Source organism: Herpailurus yagouaroundi, unplaced genomic scaffold, assembly GCF_014898765.1.
Source record: "Herpailurus yagouaroundi ecotype Mexico unplaced genomic scaffold, PumYag 159, whole genome shotgun sequence".
Taxonomy (NCBI): domain Eukaryota; kingdom Metazoa; phylum Chordata; class Mammalia; order Carnivora; family Felidae; genus Herpailurus; species Herpailurus yagouaroundi.
Genome location: NW_024412400.1, coordinates 37948847 through 37967472, shown reverse-complemented (window position 1 = coordinate 37967472; position 18626 = coordinate 37948847). Strand labels below are relative to the sequence as shown.

Below are 18626 nucleotides of genomic sequence, written 5' to 3'. Positions count from 1 at the left end.
AAACTTGCACATAGTACAAAGGCCTCTTTCTCATTCTCCTTGATTTTCATCATCATCAAGAAGAAAATGTGGAATTGGATCTTTGTTCAGGGAAAGAGCTGGGTGATAATGATGACTTCTTGGATGTTGTGATGGGTTGAAATGGATGGAGGCCAGAAGCTAGGGGCCTTTCCTTTCATATCCATACCACATGCCCTGGGAAAGCACAAACCAGGAGAAAGTGAAACAGAAGCGAGAATTGACAGGACTCAGCACAGAGAGGGAAGAATGCTTTCAGTTGGATTCCATGTTGAGACTCCCATGAGAGAGTAATTAGGTTCATCAAGAGGTGGATGGGAGGCATTTTCTCAAGGGCAACTCACTGGTCAAATTTGGGGACTGCCAGTTCTGACTCTAAACTATTGTCTCTAGGGGCACCTGGGTAGCTCAGTTGGTTACGTGCCTGATTCTTGATTTCAGTTCAGGTATGATCTCACAGTTAGGAGGATTCTCTCTCTCTCTCTCTCTCCCTCTCTCTCTCTCTCTCTCTCTCTCTCACTCTCTGGCCCTCCCCTGCTCGAGTGTGTGCGCACACATGCACTCTCTCTCTCAAAACAAACATTATTTTTAAAAAGTAAATTGTTATCTCTTACCTGGGGGCCTTCCCTGAGGTATCTATGCTGACCTCCAACCACAACAAGTCCACACTGACATCAATTTTGACTGATGTCATAATAAAAAAAAAAAGAAGTAATCCCTCTATACTTCACCAAACCTCCCCCTCCACCCTGGTAAATCATCTCTCAAGCTCTGTCCTCTCAGCTGCTCTCTCTTCTTAACTGCTTTATAAGAATAAGCATCACTACCAGTTGAAGATGGTGATCAACTACATTATGAATGTCAGTGGAAGAGATGTGCCATCAACAACTCCCTCAATGCTGTGTGCACAATGAAAAGGCTGTGTTTTGATTTGCAAAATGGCTTTTTGCAACATCTGTTCCAAGTAAACAAATATTCCAAACCACCTTTTGAACTGAGATTTTGAGTTCAGAACTACTGCCTTCTTTCTTGTTTTTCCAAGTAGACAGTCTGATCACAATTCTCTCTTAAACCTATCCCCACAGCCATCACCGTCCACCTCGTGGTAGTGTAAAATATATCTCCCCAATACACTCAGTCCAAGGTCTTCTGCCCCAGAGAAGCGAGGCTACCATATTCTTTCCAGACTCAACTCCATTGTGTGCAGACTCTCAGGACTGCAGCCTGACCCCTCCTCACTCTGTGTACTCAACCTGGAAATGGCCATTTATGGCTTGTGTCTTATCTCTTCCAATGATGCAGACACCCTCCCAGTGGCCACCAAGTTCCCCCATACCTCCTTTTACATTGTTCTCTGAGGTTTTTTGATCCACAGAACATCTCAAACTGGAGTGCCCTGCTGCCAACTCAAATTAAACTTGAGTCCAATAACCGCAAAAAGTTAATGAAATGAGCTAATAGTGAGGAGATGTGAACAGAGGCTCTGCCTACACCACCAACTAACTTATTAGTTAAGCATAACTCATTTTCTCTTCTTATAATAAGGGAATGGTCTAGATAAAGTAAGTAGGATAGCTCTATAATTTTAAATGCCTACCTTCCCCAAGCCAAAATACACTTATTTATTCATGCAATAACTACTGTCTAATATTGCAAAGCTATTTGCCTAGCATTGTGAAGAGTTAACCATTCCCCAAAGAGCTTATCATCTAGAATGGGAAACAACCATATCAATAACTATAAGAAACAGAAAGGCATAATGTCACAACTGGAGGTATTTATAAGATAAAAACATTACAAGCCCATTACCAACACACCAAGCCTGAAACTCATTTTCAGTAGATCTTTTCTCCTCTGCATCTAGTCTTTTACCAAAAACTTTTTCCAAAGTGCCTGAGTGGCTCAGCCAGTTAAGCATCTTACCTTTGATTTGGGCTCAGGTCATGACCTCACGCTTGGTGAGACTGAGCCCTGCATTGGGGTCTGCACTGACAGTGTGGAACCTGCTTGGGATTCTCTCTCTCTCTCTCTCTCTCTCTCTCTCTCTCTCTCTCTGCCCCTCCTCTGCTTGTGCGCATGCTCCCTCTCTCAAAATAAATAAACTTTTAAAAAATGTTCAAAAAAAAAAAAAAAAAAAGAGCCAACATGCTTAAATGCAGGCCTGGGCAACTCTCCCCTATTATGATTTTACCCCTTTGCCAGCACTCTCCAAACTGATCCATAATCTCTCATCAGAATATGAGAATCACCCAATAGGCTGGTTTGACTTGGCCACTGTCTTGCTACAGGTCTAAGGTGGCCTCCTCCATATTATACAATATCCACATCAAATCACTTTACAAAATGGTCCATACTTCAACTCCCTCCCACAAATGGTGGCTGAGAACATACTCAGTGCTGGATGAGATGTCGAAGTCATAGGCTTTAAGCTCTAAGAGCTTACAAACTGTTGGGAAGTTGGAACACATGCTAATATACAATAATCAGGGATACTAAAGATGAGGGGGACACTAGCAGCACAGACAACAGTAATAAATGCTATAGGGTTCAGAAGAGGGAGAGCTACTTTCTGGCTGCAGTAATCAAGAAAGGCTTCTAAGACAAGATCACACGTGACCTACACCTTGCAGTATGGGCAGGACTTCAGGGAAGGAGGCAAAAAGACATTCTGGGCCAAAGGCCCAATGTGACTGAGGCAAGAAAAGGAGGGAGGTTTCAAAACCACCAAATTGTTAGGTGGGGCCTGAGTGAGAGGGCATTTTTTGAAAGGTGTTTACAAGGTACTATCAAGCTTAGTAATAAGCAATGACTAATTTTCTGCTTCAACTAGACTACATGTAAGAAAGTAGAAGAGAAAAATAAAGTTTAATAATCTACCCAAACTGGGAAGAGAGTATCAGCAGGGTTAAAAGAGCCCTAAAATCAGAAAACCTGGGCCCAAGGCCCAGCTTTTGCCAAGGAGGGGCTCTAGCAGCAACAGCAAGTCATTTAACCTCATAGGTCTCGGTTTTCTTATTTGTAAACTGAAGCAGCTGAACTGGCTGACCTCGATGGTCTCTATAGTCCAAAACTAAACCAACTGTATATTATTTCTGTATTAAAACATTCATCATGGGAAAGGGGGGGGGGGTGAAGGGAAAGGAAAGTATCTGTATTCCCTTTCCATATAGGTTTCTCTTCCTGAACTAAAAATTTCTTTTTCTTAAACTCATTAATTCTATGTATATGTCTCCCACATCATAAATGTAATACCTTACCTAAATAATGTTCAGTGTGTGCCCCCTTACCTAAAATTCTGTGGCTCATGAGTTATCCAACAAATTTGTGCAGCAGAGCCTTAGCCTCCTACAAGTGTATCCAATACCGCAGCTCCAGGGTAAAATATCTCTGGATGAGCCATAAGATGTGACCGGATAAATAAAGGACAGAAAAGTGAGAACTCGTTATTCATCTAAAAGACCACTTCGTTTTAATAGCACTAAATGAAGCCTGAAACAGAAGTAATGGAGAAAAAGTAAGGGGTGGGGGGAGTCTTATCTTTTATAAAGTTTCTACTTTAAAATGCAGCTGAAATGCTTGAAGTGTCTGGCAAGGAAATTCGCTGAAAGTTGACATTTTTTGTACTGCATCCAGGGGCCCCTTGCTCCAGGAACGGCACCAAAACCAGAAACCACGGATGCGATTTCACTCCAGCCCTATTGATCTTATGCACCAAAAGGTCAAAGGCAAATAAACCACTCGCAGAATTGAAGTGAAACAGGCTGGATCAGAAAGCCTTGTCAAGCAGCTACCCAAAGTTTAAGAGAGAGAGAGGAATATAGAAAAGTTAACAAAATGCCTAACTTCAAGCAGGGAATCATAATTCAATTCTCAGGGTTACTGTGTAAGCAGCATAAATACATGATTTAACACCTGCCCGCACTCCAGGCTGCCGGACTGGGCAGGTGCACACCCGGAGGTCTGCTGGCGCCGCACTGCACAGCCGGGCGCGGGGAGCCGCCTCTCGAGCGAGGGAAACCGGAGAGACTCCCCTCGAGCCGCTGTGCTACAGAGAAAAAGTGAAACTGTTTTCTGCCTATTCTTCCAGCCTTCCTCTCGGACCCCACCACCGCGCCCCGTACCTGCCGCAGGCGTCGAGCGCGCAGCTCCCGCTCGGGATCCAAACACCCCCAGCTCCACTCTGCAGATACCACGCCGGGGCCACCTAGAGGCTGCGCTCGCACCACTACGCATGCCCGGCCGGCACCCAAGCCAGCAAACTCCAAATCCACTTGCCGGGTTTTAGCTGCGGTTCCTAGGGGAGAGGACCAGAACCCGGGAGCCGGAGTTCTGCCCGGGAGTGGAAGAGGAGTTGCAGGTGCTGGGAGAAGTGAATGGGCGCTGCTGCAACGTTATCCCTATTGCCCACAGTTACCCAGAAAGTACCCTGCTCCAAGCCTAAAGCTGATCATCTACACATTTGGAAAGAGGTTAGTAGAGTGGTCCTCAAACTTGAGCATGAATCAGAATCAGCCGGAGAGCTTGGTAAAGCATAGATCACACATCCAGAATTTCAGATTCAGTTGGTCTATAGTGAGGCCCAACAATGTACATTTCTAACACTTTCTAGGGGAAACTGATGCTACTAGTCCTGGTACCGCTCTTTGCGAACCCTTGGTCTAGAGAAAAGATATTTGGTATTAAAACAGGGAAGTTTTCTCACCACCAACCCCCCTTTTAGGATTTCACATAACACTTCCTCTTCATTTAACAGCCACACCTGCTTTAAAAATAAATAAATAACTACAGCTCACACTCAAACAAAGGTGGGATATTTGCTCTAGCATGTGAATCAAGTAAATGGGATGCAGCCTCAGGAGTTTGGGCATACTTTGCCTGTAGCATAATCTACAGCTTTGATCCCTCCAGTTCTGTCCAGGCAACACGAGGGGTCCCTATTTTGTTGCCTCTTTAACTCAAAGTCCTATGTGGTCCCTTAGTGTCTAGTGCAGTACCGGGTGCAAAATAGGTACCCAAGAAATCCTGAAATGGTATCAGCAGGGCTGGAGAGACGAAGAAGAAAGAAGGCTGTTGAAATCATTTTAGGAACTCAAAGTAAGTGATAAGCAATTACATATGGAAATAAATGGGCTGATAAGGATTTCTACTTGCCTTCCACCTAGAGAAATCAGTGGATTTAGTATCCTTATCGGAGCCCAGATACACAGGAAGACTTGAGTACATAAGTTCTCACAAAATATTTCTTAAAAAATTAAACACACCTCTGCCATGTAACTCAGCCATTCCACTCATAGGTATTACCCAAGAGAAATTAAAATGTATATTTACACAAAGACTTAAACACCAATGTTCATAGCAGCTTTGTTTCACAATAGCCCCAAACCAGAAGGAACCCAACAGGTGAATGGCTAAACAAACTGTGGTATATCTATGCAATACAATACAACCCCACAAAAAAGGAAAGAATTACTCATAGAGTCTTCAACATAAATAAATCTCAAAATTATTACACTAAGTGGAAGAATCCAGAGACAAAAGTATGATTGATTCCATTTACATGAAGTCCCAACTAACCTATAGTGACAAAAAGCAAATCAATATTCCCCTGCAGCCACGGATGGAGGGAGGGATGAGCTGTAAAAGGGCAGTAAAAATCTTTTGGAGATGATGGAAATCTTGTCGTAATTGTAGTGGAGATTTCAAAAGAATATACAACTGTCAAAACTAAATTGGGCATTTTAATTTTATGAAACTTATTTTACATAAATTATTCCCTAATAAAGATAAGAATATAATTAATCAAATATTCCTATGAGTCTTTACTTGGTGGGAATATTGACCAAGGTAAGTTCATGAGGAAGTATAGAACTCAGATATGGTGTAATCTGATTTGAAAGGAAGACAAAAAAAAAAAAAAAAAAAAAAAACAAGAAAGAAAGAAAGAGAACTCATCCTCTGTGGAAGAAGCAAAAAATAATTAGTATAAACTATCTGAAACAACCCATCTCTAAAAGTAAACAACCCCAAGATGTGATTTGTAAATGTATTGCTGATTAAAGTATTTCCCAAGAGTATCTACAAACATAAAATAGCAAATAAAGTATATCATTAGAAATGCACAACCAGGGCATAATAACTATAAAGAAAACCATTATCTGCTGAACTGATTATATCTCTAACAATAAGAAATAAAGTTTTCAAACTGTGTTTCTGGAGCCTGAGGTATCATGGAGATGATAAATAGGCAGGGCTGTGGGTCAAGGACTACAGTTCCAAGAGCCCACTATCATTCTTATATTGAGGTATTCTCTGAGATTTTATTTGATAAAAGAGTTCCCCTGATAATTAAAAAAGCAATAGTTTGAAATCAACATACTTCAGATTGATCAAAAATCAACAGAAATAATGGCATCAGGTAGGAAGAATTTACAGAGAGAAGATGCTATAATTGGTGGGCACAAGTATTATTATGATCATCAAAAATATATACTCTAGTTATAATAGCCATATGTTCCAATTTTTTCATAATAGTCCCAATTTTAATATTTTTTTATCATGTGAATTTATGTCCAATCATGTGTTCCAACTTTTGGTTGAAAAAAATAAAAGCACCAACATAAATCAAAAAAGGGATAATTTTCTGTCTCTTCTACAGTGTATATAAAATACTAGTAATATATTAATATTAACATAGCGAAGTTAATTGTGCTCTTAATATGTGTCAGTCCCTGTTTTAAGCACTTTATAATGTTTTCTCATTGAATATCCATGACAACCCTAATAAGTTATCCTCATTTTATAGGTGAGAAAACAGAGGCACAAAATAGTAATTATTTTTCTCGAAATAAAGACAACTAAATGAAAATTAAATAAAAATTAAATTGAAAATTGTACTTTATTTAAAGACCATCTTTGCTGATTCCACATTTCCCAAGGAGCCTCTGGATTATTAATTTATTTTCCAGGCTTATTGATACTGGGAAGGAGACCAGAAAGAGCAGAAATTTACCACCACCATCATCTTCACCACCATCTCTAATGCCTGTTCCATGTTTTCTATGTGCTAGCTGCTGCAAGAACCTTTTGTTCTTCACCACATTTTAATGCTCACAAGGACAAAAGTGGAGACTCAGAAATATTGAGTAACAGAGTGTGAACAAACAGTGAAGAAAGGATTCCAGCTCGAATCCTACTCCAAATATGTGTTATTATCACAAGTAATCCCTCCAAGTTATAATATATCCCAAACTCTAAATGGAAAAAAAAAAACCCCACCAAGCATTCTGGGTTATAAAGTGAGTCTATGTGAATGTGGTCAGTGTTAGTTCCCTAGAGCCTGATAGTTTCTGAAATGTTTATGACGATAATACCCAACTGCTACCCAGCCCTGATCCTAATCGAAGGCTACTTATGGGTACCAATTTTACCTCCCATTTCAGGAAAAGTAGGTGTGTTTTGAATGACCCTGGGTAATACCAGGAAGTATGTAGGAACATATTTACTTTATTTGACCCCCCCTTTTTTTCCCCTAGAATAAGGGACTAGAGAAGAAAACTATATGTGAAAAGGGCTAATATTCAGTTCATCTCTGGCTTTATTATTATTTTTTTACATCATAGGGAAGAAAAAGAATAATCTGATAAATAAAACAGAAAATAATGCAAATCTCCCTCTCTTTCTCTCTCTCTCTCTCTCTTCCTTTCTCTCTCTCTCTCTCTCTCTCTCTCTCACACACACACACACACACACACACACACACACACACACACACACACAAACACAAGTTTATATAGATTGGATCAAAATAGTTAACCAAGCACATACATCTATATCCTACTTACCATATAAAAACCTTTGAAAATTAGAGAAGATACCTTTTATTTTTATTTTTTTAAAGTTTATTTTTTTTGAGAGAGAGAGAGTGCGGGCAGGGGAGGGGCAGAGAGCAACTGAAGCGGGCTCCAGGCTCCAAGCTGTCAGCACAGAACCTGATGTGGGGCTCAAACTCACGAACCATGAGGTCACGATCTGAGTTGAAGTCAGATGCTTAACTGACTGAGCCACCCAGGCACCCCAAGAAGATAACTTTTAAAAGTAAAAAATATCCTAGGAAAAGAATAAAAACTGCCATCAGCAAACCAGCAATGTTGAGAAAAGACAGACTACAGATAGGGTCATATCTCAGTAAAAGGAAGGGAAATTCATCTCAAATCTTATTGAGGAGTCCAGAGCAAAGGAAGAAGCAGTGAGGGGAAGGCTGTGCACTCTCAAAATTAACAGATCAAGAATTGGGAGGCAGGCACTGAGGAACTCATTAGAGACAGAAATCAGGGAAAGAGGCTTAGAGTAGGTAAGCTAGTCAACAACTTTCACCTCCCCAACTGGTTCTAAATGGTGACCAAGGTACCTACAGACTTCCAGGAAGAACATGAGTCTCTCACACCTTAAAGATAAACTGCCATCATATCCTTACTTCTCCAGTGCTCTTTCTTACACCAAACTGGCAGAGGACAGCTATAGTTAACCAAAAGGCAAAGTGAACAGAGATTCTAAAATATAAAACTGAACAGATAACTAAACATTACCACACATTTGGCAGGAAGGATCAACGTAAGAGAGACACCATTTGTATATTTCTACTACTAATATTAGAGAAAACAGAGCTAGAGATCAGAAGACATTTGAAAAGTATAATTAATACCACTAGAGAAACACGAGATGTTGCATGTACAAAAAGTGTAACTAGATATTTAGGTATTTAAAATTTTGATGACTGAGATAAAAAAAATTAAATGGATGGTCAAGATATCAGAACAAAGACGATGAGAAATTAAAAATTGATAAAGATCAAGCTGAGTAATTATCCCAGAATGAAGTGAGCCTAACAGGCATTGGAAAAAACAGCTTGAGTGCATAGAAGGATGATCAGGGGCAGCTCACTACCTTCCCCATCCTCCCCCAGACACCTTGACCATCCTTACCTGAAAAAAATAAAATCATGTACAACATCAACTGAAGAGATAGAAAATGGGAAAAAGAGTTTTGGAATGTGGCAGAGACTACTGACTGTTCCCAAATATATTTTCATCTATGAAGACAAGGGCATACAGATTAATGAGAAATTATGGATCAGTCAGTAACATATTAACAGATTCTATGGATTGCCCCAACTCTCTTCTTGGATACCTTCCTGGAAAGCCAGACTCTACATTTCCCACATCCATCTGTAGATAGGGTTCCAGATATGATGTAGGTTCCACCAAGTCATATAAGGCATTGGTTGAAAATAAATTGTATGAGAAGAGAGGCAAGCACCATCTTTTAGCAGCCTTCCTGATCCTTTCAGAGTTAGTGCTGCCTTGATAGGCAATTTGGGGATTACTTGTATCCCCATGATGGAGTCCCAAAGATTCTGTAAATTATCTATATCTCTTAATAAACCTCTTTATTCTTAAACTAGCAAAAGAGACTTCAATCCTGACAAATGCACTATCCATCTGTTTAACAAGTTGTCTTTCTCAACATTGATCAGTAAATCAGTAAATAAATGAGAAAACGAATAGTACGGAATTAAAGTAAAAAGTCCAGAAAAACACGTTTAACTATGAGGTTAACCTTCCTAAGCAAGACTCAAAACCCAGAAGATATAAAGGAAGATATATTTGATATAATAAAAATTAAAGTTTCTGTGACAAGAACCAAGTGACAGACTGAGAGTAAATATTCTCAGAATATAAATCAGAAAATAGTTAATATCCATAATACATTAAAATGTTTCTATAAATCAATAAAAAGACACAACCAACTTAAAAACACATACAGTCCTGAGTAGGTAATTTAGAGAAAAAGAAATCCAAATGACAATAGACATACAACCAGATGCTTGAACTTGCTGATAACTAGAGAAATGCATATAAATATATACCTAAGTACCTTACCCTAGACCAATCAAATCAAAATCTCTAGAAGTGCCCAAATACTTTTTAAAAGCTTCCCACTCACATAATTTCAATGTGTAGTCAAGGTTGAGAACCACTGCTCTAACACAGTGCTAACTCAAAGTGTGGTCTACGGACAAGCAGCATCAGCATCATGTGAAAGCAAAATTACTGAGTTCCCTTTCAGACCCACTGAATCAGAATCTCTGGAGCTGAGACTCAGGAATCCATTTTTAATAAGCCCTCCAGGTGATTCTAAAGCATGCCCAAGCTTGAGAACTCAGAATCTTCTTCCTTCTGGCTTTATTTACACTATAATTTTTTTTAATGTTTATTTATTTTTGACAGAGATAGAGTGTGAGCAGGGGAGGGGCAGAGAGAGAGACACACACACACACACAGAATCCGAGGCAGGCTCCAGGCTCTGAAGTGTTAGCACAGATCCCAACACGGGGCTCGAATCCATGAACCATGAGATCATGACCTGAACTGAAGTCGGACGCTCAACTGACTGAGCCACCCAGGTGCCCCATATTTACATTAAAGAACTAGTGGGAGGATAATGACATTTGAACAGATAAAAGTATATTGAGAAAAGCAAAAGTGATGACTGCAAATACAAATAATCACTATCTGCACAGGGCACCTGGGTGGCTGAGGTGGTTAAGCGTCTGACTCTTGATCTCAGTTCAGGTCTTGATCACAGGGTTGTGAGTTCAAGCCCTGTATTGGGCTCCATGCTGGGCATGGAGCCTACTTAAAAATTAAATTAGGGGCGCCTGGGTGGCTCAGTCGGTTGAGCATCTGACTTCGGCTCAGGTCATGATCTAGCGGTCCGTGGGTTCGAGCCCTGCGTCGGGCTCTGTGCTGACAGCTCAGAGCCTGGAGCCTGTTTCAGATTCTGTGTCTCCCTCTTTCTCTGACCCTCCCCTGTTCATGCTCTCTCTCTGTCTCAAAAATAAATAAATGTTAAAAAAAATTTTAAAAATATATATATTTAAAAATTAAATTAAATTAAATTAAAAAAACAAACAAAAAACCCCAAATAATCACTATCACTCAAACAAATTTGATATAATCTTAAGGTCATACTTAAGAGTTTAGCAATAAAAATGATAACAATTCTGGGGTGCCTGGGTGGCGCAGTCAGTTAAGCAACCGACTTCAGCCAGGTCACGATCTCGCAGTCCGTGAGTTCGAGCCCCGCGTCCGGTTCTGGACTGATGGCTCAGAGCCTGGAGCCTGTTTCCGATTCTGTGTCTCCCTCTCTCTCTGCCCTTCCCCCATTCATGCTCTGTCTCTCTCTGTCCCAAAAAAAAAAAAAAAATGATAACAATTCATTACTGAGATAAAGATATCCTTGATATATGAGAAAGTATTCCATGGCCTTATTTCTGAATCATCTCCAAATACACTAGTTCTATTATATAGTCTTAGTAGATGTGAGATTGCCACAATGATAGAAAGACAAACAGCTTTATGCTTAAGTTTTTTAAATATTGTAAGTTCCTCTGTGAGAACTAGATGGTTTTTGTAATTTGTTTTTTTCAGGGTTTCTACTAAATGGGACAAGTCTGTTAATGCAGTTTGGCTGTACAGGATCATTCACTCTGAGTTATTAAGTTTCAGAATGTTGACCTGCTATGTCAATGTAGGTTTTATCCTATTACAACCAATAGATATGTGCCCCTTTTTACCCATCAATCTGTCTGACAATATTCAACACATATTGTCAAAATTATTTTTGAAGCAGGGGAATGGCATAATCGTATTTTGGTTGTAAAAGTGTGCTCTGTCTGCTGTGTAAAACAACTCCAGGGGCACCTGGGTGGCTCGGTTGGTTGAGTGTCTGACTCTCAATTTAGGCTCAGGCCATGATCTCACTGTTCATGAGATCAAACCCTGAGTCAGGCTCTGTGCTGACAGTGAAGAGCCTGCATGGGATTCTCTCTCTCCTTCCCTCTCTGCTCCCCACCAGCTCCTGCTCTCTCTCTCTCTCTCTCTCTCAAAATAAATAAATAAACTTAAAAGAAATAAAAATTGGGAAGCCTGGATGGTTCAGTTGGTTGAGTGTCTGACTCTTGATTTTGGCTCAGGTCATGATCCCAGGGTCATGGGACGGAGCCCAGTGTGTGGCTCTGTGCTGAGCGTGGAGCCTGCTTAAGATTCTCTCTCCCTCTGTCCCTCTCCCCCACTTATGCATGCTCTGTCTAAAATAAAACTAAATGAATAAAGTATTGATTAAAAGAATAATAATAAATTAAAATAAAATAAAATGAAAATGGAAATTATTAGAGTGATGTCACTAAGACAGCAACATAAGTTGTTCCTGACATCGTTCCCCCTCACAAGAAGAGCAACATTCTATTCAAGAACAAGACACCATTGAGAGAATCCTAGAACACAGGGGCTAGGCTGAAGCACCCTCATACACCTCAGAGACCAAGACAGACTGCATTAGAAAAGAGAAGCAGCTACACGTTGAATGTATTGCCACTCGGGAAAGTCCAGCACCATGTGGTGCAGCCTCTCCTGACCTTTCAGTTCTTCCAGTGGGAAAAGAAAGCCCCAAGGGAACACCAGCCTTCCCCAGCACTGTGGGTCACTTTTGGGGAGTCCCTACTCTGATCTTACACCACAGGAATTACAGGGAAATCTGTGGGGCCCAGCCCTGGGAATATGACTGTGACGAAGAAGGAGGAAGGGCTTGCAACAACCAGCACATGGATCTTGGCAAACCATGTCCGTAACTGCTATGCCCAAGTAGTAATCCCAACCAGTGGATTTGCTCATCTACAGAACCAAGTCAGGGACACGCTGACCAGGGAACCTTGTGAAGTACAGACCTGCCTGATTTGGATCCTCAAATGAGGAGTTATTCTGGTCCTAGAACCCAATTTGTCATGCCCAAGAAAAGAGATGAGCCACAGCCCTACCCACTTTGGAGAGTGACTCCCAGCCCCATTTGACCAGAAGGTCTATGAAAACACCTGAAAGCTGTGTGGCCCAGGGGCACTCAAGCAGAGAGAGAGGCAGACAAAGCTGACAATTTGCAGAGCAAAGCTAATAGCACTATTTAGCCAGAGAACATGGGGTATAGGTTGCCTTGATCTGGGACAACAAACAAAGAGCTTTTCCAGTTTTAGAGCTTCTGCTGCCCTCTGGGCAGGAAATCTAATTCATAGCCCTGCTCATTGCTGATTACAGCTTTCAACCTGTCTGATCAGAAAGCTTAACTGGAGCACACAGGAAGCTGCACAGCCCATTTAACAGCTCTACATACAGTGGCGCATGAATAATGATGAGCACAGCCCATGACTTCCTCATCTGCACAGCAAAAACGGCCTTCTCACCTGACCAGGGAATTCACAGCATACTCAGGCCTGATTTGAGCTCCCAAACAATGAAGTACACAGTCCCTGGGCTCTGGCCTGCTACTCTGCCAGGGTAGGAAAGCTAATTCATAGCCCTATCTACTACTGAATATACCCAACCACTTAATTAGCCTGGCTAGAGAATTTAGGCATCCTTAGAACCCATCCTGCAACCTTACCTGGGTAGGGAGCCAAGCCTGCAATCCTACCCAACTGTTCTCAGTCAGTGGCATACACCCCCTTCCCCATCCTTAGAGCTCAAACACTTGCCTTCTTCCAAACTATACTGTAATAGCCGGCCCCATCCACCCAGACATCACAAGCAGATATGCCCAGAAACCAAACTGAGCTAGTGAAGAGAACTGTTTCTGCCAAAGCAAACCTGAGAAGTCTAGAAGGGGAGCCCCATCTCTCAAATGCAGAGATAAAACGTAAGGAATCAAAGATGACAAAAAATCATCTATATACAATACCAGCAAGGAAATCAATAAAGGTCCAATAATTGACCCTAAAGAAATGGAGACTTATGAGCTGTAAGACAAAGAATCCAGAATAATCCTCTTAAGGATGTTTTGTGAACTACAGGAAAACACAGATAACTAAACAAAATTAGAAAAACTATGCGTGAACAAAGCATGAGAATTGACAAAAAAATAGCAACCATTAAACAAACAAACAAACAAAAAACACAGAAATCCTAAAGCTGAAAAATACAATAACTGAATTGAAAAATTTAATAGTTTCAAAAATAGACTTGACCATAGAGAAGACAGAATCAGTGACCCAGAGGATAGGACATTTGAAATAACTCAGAGGAGGGGGAAAAAAAAAGAATCAAAAAGAGTAAAGAAAGTCTATGGCAATTATGGGACACAATGAAAAGAAACAACATTCACATTATGGGAATTCTAGAAGAAGAAGAGAAAGAGAAAGGGACAGAAAGTATATTTAAAACAATAATGATGGAAAACCTCCTGAACCTGAGGAGAGAAATGAACATCTAGATTCATGAGGCCCAAAGGATTCCAAATATGTTGACCCTGAATAGAGTTAACAATGAGACATTGTAATTAAAGTGTCAAAAGTCGAAGACAAAGAATTTTAAGAGCAGCAAGAGAAAAAAGGATGTGACATATAAGGAAACTCCATAAGACTGTAGGTGGGTTTCTCAACAGAAACTTTTCAGGCCAGGAAGAGAATGGGATGACATATTCAAAAATTGAAAGAAAGTAACTGTTAACCAAGACTTCTCTAACCAGAGGTGCCTGGATGGCTCAGTCAGTTGAGTGTAAGACTTCAGTTTAGGTCATGATCTCTTGGTTTGTGAGTTACAGCCTCACATTGGGCTCTGCACTAACAGCTCACAGCCTGGAGCCTGCTTTGGATTCTGTGTCTCCCTCTGTACCTGCCCCTTCCCTGCTTGTGCACGTGCACACTCTCTCTCTCTTTCTCTCTCTCTCTCACCCCCCCCCTTCTCTCTCTTTCAAAAGTAAATAAAAACATTTAAAAAAAAGAATTCTCAACGTTTATTTATTTTTGGGACAGAGAGAGACAGAGCATGAACGGGGGAGGGGCAGAGAGTGAGGGAGACACAGAATCGGAAACAGGCTCCAGGCTCTGAGCCATCAGCCCAGAGCCCGACGCGGGGCTCGAACTCACGGACCGCGAGATCGTGACCTGGCTGAAGTCAGACGCTTAACCGACTGCGCCACCCAGGCGCCCCTAAAAAAAAAGAATTCTCTAAACAGTAAAGTTGTCCTTCAGAAATGAAGTAGGGACAAAGTCTTTCCTAAACAAACAAAAGCTGAAAAAATTCATCACCACCAGACCTGCCCTACAAGAAATGCTAAAGGGAGTTTTTTGAATAGAAGTAAAATAACACTATTAACATCATAAAAACACAAATAGGTAGCATAAATCTCACTGGTAATGGTAAATACAAAAGCATAGTTAGATTCTATAATATGGTAATAGTGGTACATAACTCACAACTCTAGTTTAAAAGTTAAAAAAATGAACTTAGAGAAAATAACCATAAATACAATAATCTATTCTTAATTACACAATATAAAAAATGTAAGTTGTCATAGCAATAACTTAAAAGATGAGGGGGACAAGAAGTGTCAAGTATATAAATTCTATTAAAATTAAGTTGTTACAAATTTAAACATAGGTGTTAAAAGTTTAAGCTATTTTATGTAAGCTTCATAGTACCCACAAGGGAAAATCTTGTAGTAATCACACAAAAGAACACAATAAAAAAGTCAGAGCAAAAGAGGTTAGAGTGGGAGAGAGCCAAAGCATAAGAGACTCTTAAAAACTGAGAACAAACTGAGGGTTGATGGAGGGTGGGAGGGAGGGGAGGGTGGGTGATGGCTATTGAGGAGGGCACCTTTTGGGATGAGCACTGGGTGTTGTATGGAAACCAATTTGACAATAAATTTCATATATTGAAAAATAAAAAAAAATAAAAAAAGCTCTTTAAAAAAAAAAGTCAGAGCATACTGATACCAAAAGACTTCAAAAGACACAAAAAAAGAAAGCATGATAAGGAACAAGGAACAACAGATCTGGAAAACGACTGGAAAAACAACAAAATGTCAATAATAAGCCCTTACCTGTCATAATTACTTTAAACAAATAGATGAACTCTCTACTCAAAAGACAGAATGGCTGAATGGATTTAAATAAACAACAAGAAAAGATCCAACAACATGCTACCTACAAAAGACTCACTTTAGCCTTAAAGACACATAGACTAAGAGTGAAATTATGGAAAAAGCCATTTTAAGCAAAAATAGCCAAAAAGGCAGGGGTAGCTATACTTATATCAGAAACAGTACACTTTACACTACAAATGGTAAAGAGACAAAGAAGGTCATTACATAATAATGGAGGTTAATACATCACGAAGATATAATAATTGTAAATATTTATATGCCCAACATCAGAGCACCTAAATACATAAAGCAAAAACTAACAGAGCTAAAAGGAGAAATAAACAGTAATATAATAATAGTTGAGGACTTTAATATCCCACTTTCTACAATGGATAGATCATCCAGACACAGAATCAATAAGGAAAAGTGTATTTGAACAATGCTATTGACCAAGTGGAACTAACAAACACATATACAGAACATTCTATCCAACAAAAGCAGGATATATATCCTTCTCAAGCACACATGGAACATTTTCTAGGAATGACCATATGTCAGGTCACAAAATTCAAGAAGACTGAAATCATACCAAGTATCTTCCCTGACCACAATGACATGAAAACAGAAATCAATAAGAAAATTGGAAATTCACAAACACAAGAAAATTAAACAACACTCTCTTGAACAACAAATGGATGAAAGAAGAAATTAAAGAGAAAATAAAACAGTAAGAAAAATGGAACCACAACATACCAGAACTGCTGGGATGCAGCAAAACCAGTTAACAATATACACCTACATTAAGAAGCAAGAAAAGATCCCAAATAAACAACCTAACTCTATGCCTTCAGGAACTAGAAAAAGAACAAACTGAGCCCAAAGTTGGCAGAGGAAAGGGCATAATAAATATGAATGCAGGAAAAAAAGAAAGAAAGAAAGAAAGAAAGAAAGAAAGAAAGAAAGAAAGAAAGAAAAGAAAAATAACAGAAAAGATTAACCAAACTAAGAATTGGTTCTTTGAAAAGATAAACCTGACAAACGCCTAGCTAGATTAATGAAAAGAAAAAAAAAAAAAAAAAAGAGAGAGAGAGAAAGGACCCAAATCAACAAAACTATAAATGAAAAATAATACGTTACAATACATACAATACATATAATAGATTAATGAAAAGAAAAAAAAAAAAAGAAAGGACCCAAATCAACAAAACTATAAATGAAAAATAATACATTACAATTTTTGGATATGACATCTAGACCACAAGCAACAAAATAGAAAATAAATAAGTGAGATTACATCAAACTAAAAAGCTTTTGCACAGCAAAAAATAAAAAATAAATAAAATAAAAATAAAATCATCAACAAAATGAAAGACAATCCATTATTTGGGAAAACATTTTTGCAAACCATATACCTGACAAGGGGTTGGTATCCAAAATATAGAAAGAGCTCATACAGGGCACTTGGGTGACTCAGTCAGTTAAGGGTCCAACTTTGGCTCAGGTCATGATTTCACAGTTAGTGGGTTCAAGCCCCACATCAGGCTCTGCACTGACAGCTCAGAACCTGAAGCCCAATTTGGATTCTGTGTCTCCCTCTCTCTCTCTGCCCCTCCTGCGCTTGTGCTCTCTCTCTCTCTCAAAAATAAGTTAATAAACTTAAAAGAAAAGAAAGAGATCATAGAATTCAACAACAAGAAAACAAATAACCCAATTAAAAAATGGGTGGGAACACCTGGGTGGCTCAATAGGTTAAGCAGTCGACCCTTGATCTGGGCTCAGGTCATGATCTCTGATCTTAAAGTCACGAGATCAAGCCCCGCGTAGGTCTCTGCACTGAGTGTGGAGCTTGCTTTAGATTCTCTCTCTCTCTCCCTCTGCCCATCTCCCTCTGCCTCTTTCTCTCAAAAAAAAAAAAAAAAAAAAGGAAGAAAGAAAGAGAGAAGAAAGAAAGAAAGAAAGAAAGAAAGAAAGAAAGAGGAAAAAATGGGTAAAAGACCTGAATAAACATTTCGCCAAAGAAGATACATCTAGGGCCAACTGGTACCTGAAAAGATGCTCAACATCACTAGTAACTAGGGAAATGCAAATTAAAACTACAGTGAGATATCACTTCACTCCTGTTAGCATGGCCATTATCAAAAAGACAAGAGACAACAAATATTGGCATGGATATGGAGAAAAGGGCAGCCTTGTGCACTGTCGTCGGGATTGTAAATTGGTACAGTTATTACGAAAGAGTACAGAGGATTCTCAAAAAATTAAAAATAGAGCTACCATATGATCCAACAATTCCACTTCTGGGAATATATCCTGAGGTAATGAAAACACTAACCTGAAAAGATATCTGCACTCCTATGTTCATAGCAGCATTATTTACAGTAGAAAAGATATCCTACCATTTCTGACAACATGGATGTATCTTGAAGGCATCATGCTAAATGAAATAAGTCAGACAGAGAAAGACAAATACTATATGATCTCACTTACATGTAGAATTTAAAACAAACAAAATCCCACCAAATTCACAGGAAAAGAGATCATATTTGTGGTTAGCAGAGGCAGGGGGTAATAATAGGGGAAATAGAGGAAGGTAGCCAAAAGGTACAAACTGCCAGTAAGATAAATAAGTACTAGGA

General features: G+C 39.6%; 1 protein-coding gene across 3 annotated transcripts in view; it reads right to left on the bottom strand.

The window, feature by feature from the left end:
* Window positions 1-18626, bottom strand: part of PLS1 (plastin 1) — a 135158-nt gene that overhangs the window by 110489 nt on the left and 6043 nt on the right. Inside the window, exons 1-2 of one of the 3 annotated variants that reach the window (XM_040480392.1) lie at window positions 4140-4234; window positions 3306-3405 (exon numbers count right to left, since the gene is read on the bottom strand). The exons of 1 other annotated variant lie outside the window; for it this stretch is intronic. The gene's annotated coding sequence lies outside the window, so the exon portion shown is untranslated. Of the gene's footprint in view, window positions 1-3305; window positions 3406-4139; window positions 4235-18626 lie in introns of those variants that run through there. One more of the 3 variants, XM_040480391.1, reaches the window with a different exon arrangement.